This window comes from Pongo abelii, chromosome 2 (assembly GCF_028885655.2).
Source record: "Pongo abelii isolate AG06213 chromosome 2, NHGRI_mPonAbe1-v2.0_pri, whole genome shotgun sequence".
Classification (NCBI taxonomy): domain Eukaryota; kingdom Metazoa; phylum Chordata; class Mammalia; order Primates; family Hominidae; genus Pongo; species Pongo abelii.
Window position 1 is genome coordinate 160,346,022 of NC_085928.1, and position 3,961 is coordinate 160,349,982.

Below are 3,961 nucleotides of genomic sequence, written 5' to 3' on the forward strand. Positions count from 1 at the left end.
TTCTTTGATACTTGCCTGGGGAACATCTAGTGTGTTCCTGGTCTGGGGAAGGGCCCTAAAATATAAAACGGAATCAGTCACAGGCCTTGCTTTTGAGGAGTTCTTGGTTTAAGAGAGAGAGAGAACAGACAGCTTAAATTAAAAAAAAAAAAAAAAAAAAAAAAGGTCAGTGTATCACAAGGTGAATGCTGTTCCAGAGAACCAAGAAGGAAGAACACGGGAGACAGGACAGCTGATCTGGCTTGGGGTATCTGAGGAGGTTTTCTCAGGAGCGTCTTTTTAAAGGATGAATAGGAAGTAGTTTACAGGAACAAGGTGGGAAAAGACCTTCTGGGCTGAGAGACTAGGCTGGGCAGAGACACAGAGTCATGAAAGAACTTGGTATGTTTGTGAACTGTGGGAAGTTGAGGGAGACTGGAGCAGAGGGTGCCTAAGGAATGTGCTATAGAGGAGTCTGTCAAGACCTGGGTGCCTGCTACACTCTGAGAGGTCAGCGAAGGGGCCCTCAGTGGCTTCTTTTGTGTTGATGGCCTGGTCTGTATTTCTGCTGTAGGTGGCCCTCTCATTGTCACCATGACTGGTAGCCAGTGGACACCTGCAGGAATGGACTTGGGGTAGGCCTGAGGCCCCAGTATGCTGGGGTGCTCCTAGGAAACTGAGTCTTGCCTCACCTAGTCTCATGGTAATGTGCAAGAATTGTTTTGCATCAGCTTCTTGCTACTGAGGAGAGCCAGCATGCAGCCAGAGATTCCAGAACAGTTGGGAGGGGCTGGGAGGGCATATCCACTTCCCCACCCACTATAAGAATGTGTATACCTTTGCCTGGGAGCAGGCTGTGCAATCTCCTGCTTGTGTGTGTCTCTGTTTACTTTGCCATGAAACAATCCTGTGTGGGTCTGCTGGTGTCTTCCCTTCCATTGACCCCTATATCTCGTCGGGTAACCATGCATCTCCTGACTCAGGGAAAAGACAGTGACTTTTAAAATATTAATTAATTAATTATTATTATTTTTTTTTAGAGACAGATTCTTGCTCTGTCACCCAGGCTGGAAGTTCAGTGGCATGATCATAGCTCACTGCAGCCTTGGACTCCTGGACACAGTGATCCTTCCACCTCCTGAGTAGCTGGGACTACAGGCACACACCACTATGCTCGGTTATTTTTGTTTTGTAGAGACAGGGTCTCGCTATGTTGCCCAGGCTGGTCTTGAACTCCTGGCCTCAAGTGATCCCTGCGTCAGCCTCTCAAAATGTTGGGATGACAGGTGGGAGCCACCGCACCCTGCCGAGACCAGTGACTTTTAAAGTCGACTAGTGGCTGGCCGAATCAAGTGGTCCCCTCTTTGGGAGTTTGAGTCAGCAGTAGTTGGTAAGGAGTAGAAATTAAAGGATACACAGAGAAGATGCTAGGCAGAAGCAGTGAGTATGGGAGGAGAGCAGAGAGAAGCAGGGTGCTGGCAGCAGGAGAAGCAGACTGAATGTGGCTGAGTAACACCGATGTGCCAACACCAGCGGCTAGGAGATAGTGAGGCTTCAGACCCCAGTGGGGCCTGGGTGAGTTTCCATTTCTGAACTACACTCCAGAGTGCCAGAAACCTGCTGGTGTGGCTGGTCCTGTGCTCCAGGAAGCAAAAATAGACACGCACTTTCCTATTCCTGTACATATCCTGACACGGAGTAGGGTCAGCAGAGATACTGCCTGGCTGTACTACTTCCCACCATGTAAACTTGAGTAAGTAACTGAGCACTCTGTGTCTCAGTTTCCTCACTTGTAAACTGGGCTGTTACTGGTGTCTGCTTCATAGGGTTGTTTTGATGCTTGAATGAGTTAATGGACATAAGATGTGGAGAAGGGCCTGCTGGTGCATATGAAGCACTCTGTCAGCAGGTAGTGGTCTGGTTCTGGGCAGGACACCCAAATTGGGTAACTGAGGAGAGGGTGGAGACTATTTACAAAGGTATAGGTCAGATGAAGGGACAAAGGATGGTGGAACACCATGGGCTATAACTGGCTGATAAGTCTTTAGTACTCCTAGGCTTGATGAGGCGAAGGGAGGAAGTAGTTATCAGACACCCAGCAGCCTCAAGACAGGGTGACAGGGCAGGAACTGTGGGGGTCTGGACAAGAGTGCAGCTGGGCCAACCTGGCCCTACAGGGCAGGGGTGGAAAGGATACATACTCTTAAGTCTTCTCCCTCACTCTGATCTCCTGCCCATGATACCCAAAGGCCAATCTGATTGGAGGCCAAAGGATCAGGCTGTTAGGTGGTTACAAAATGCAGAGGTCAGCCTGCCAGTCCCAGAGCAGTTGGTGAGGCATGGAGCAGGGATCTAGGAGCCAGTGCAGCCTCTCCAGCACAAATGTCGCCAATGTTGGTTGCAGTATTGTTATTACAATAGAGGCCTGTCACTTGAGGCCTTGACCGAGTTGCCATTCCTTGCAAACAAAAGAGCCTTAGAGAGGCCGGGCACGGTGGCTCACGCCTGAAATCCCAGCTCTTTTGGAGGCCGAGGTGGGAGGATCACATGAGGTCAGGAGTTCGAGACCAGCCTGGCCAACATGATGAGACCCCGTCCGTACTAAAAATACAAACATTAGCCAGGCGTTTCGCAGGCACCTGTAATCCCAACTACTAGGGAAGCTGAGGCAGGAGAATCACTTGAACCCAGGAGGCGGAGGTTGCAGTGAGCCGAGATAACGCCACTGCACTCCAGCGTGGGCAACAAGAGCAAGGCTTCATCCCCCAAAAAAAAAGACTAACAGAGAAGACCGACGGGAGCTCCGCAGGGAGACCTAGGGGACCACGCCATTCCCGTGGTCATCATCAGGTACTCTGTTTACCAGCTCTACTCTGTTTACGAGTCTCCTGCACTAGCTGGGAAAAGCTCTCTGGGGCAGGGCAGAAGCCTTTTCCTCTTTATAACCAGAGTGCCCAGCAGATCCAGGGACTTGTCACTGAGGGCTCTGTTGAGGTTTAAGGAACCCCTAAGAACCTGCTACTCCAGCAGATAGGAGAGGGAAGCACTTAGGGCCTTAGGGGAGAACGCTGAGTCAGGGAACAGTGTGTGCTGCTGTTGCGTGTGTGTGCTTGTGAACATTTACATTTTATACACGGCAGAGAGGAAGTTGAAGGCATTGCCTGTTTTGGGCTGAGGAGGCCAGGCCCCAGATGAGGCTCCTCCCTGGAGCCCCTCTTTTGTCAGCTCCCATTTGTGCCAGGCCCTGGGCTTCCCTGGATCTCACAACTCATTGCAACCCTGTGGAGTTGGCAGCGTGCCTGTTTTATGGACAAGGACGCTGAGGCCAATGAATTTACAAAGGTAGCGGTAATTAGGAGTGTCTGAATTTGAGCCCAGATATGGCTTGAAAGCCTGAGTTCTTTTACTTTTTGAGGGGAAGCCTTGCTCTGTCACGCAGGCTGGAGTATAGTGGCATGTTCTTGGCTCACTGCAACCTCCGCCTCCTGGGTTCAAGCAATTCTCCTGCCTCAGCGTCCTGGGTAGCTGGGATTACAGGTGCCTGCCACCACGCCCAGCTAATTTTTGTATTTTTAGTAGAGATGGGGTTTCGCCATGTTGGTCAGCCTGGTCTCAAACTCCTGACCTCAAGTGATCTGCCCACCTCTGCCTCCCAAAGTGTTGGGATTACAGGAGTGAGCCACCGTGCCCAGCCAGCCTGAGTTCTTAATCACTGAGCTAGTGTTTCCCAGTGTAGATATTGCAGGTCATCATTTGAATTTTTGTCACTTCTGTATATTTCCTGTTTATCATTTACTTAACATTTTTCTCGAAATTGTCTTTTTTGGTACTTTAAGCAAGTTTACTTGAAAAGGAGACTGTATCACTACCATAAATGGAGAGCTAGAATCACCTACTGTAAATAGAAGGTATCATAAATATAAACACAAAGGAATTCTTGGGTCTCCAGTGTGGCCGACTCCGAATTCTAGAGCAGAATGAT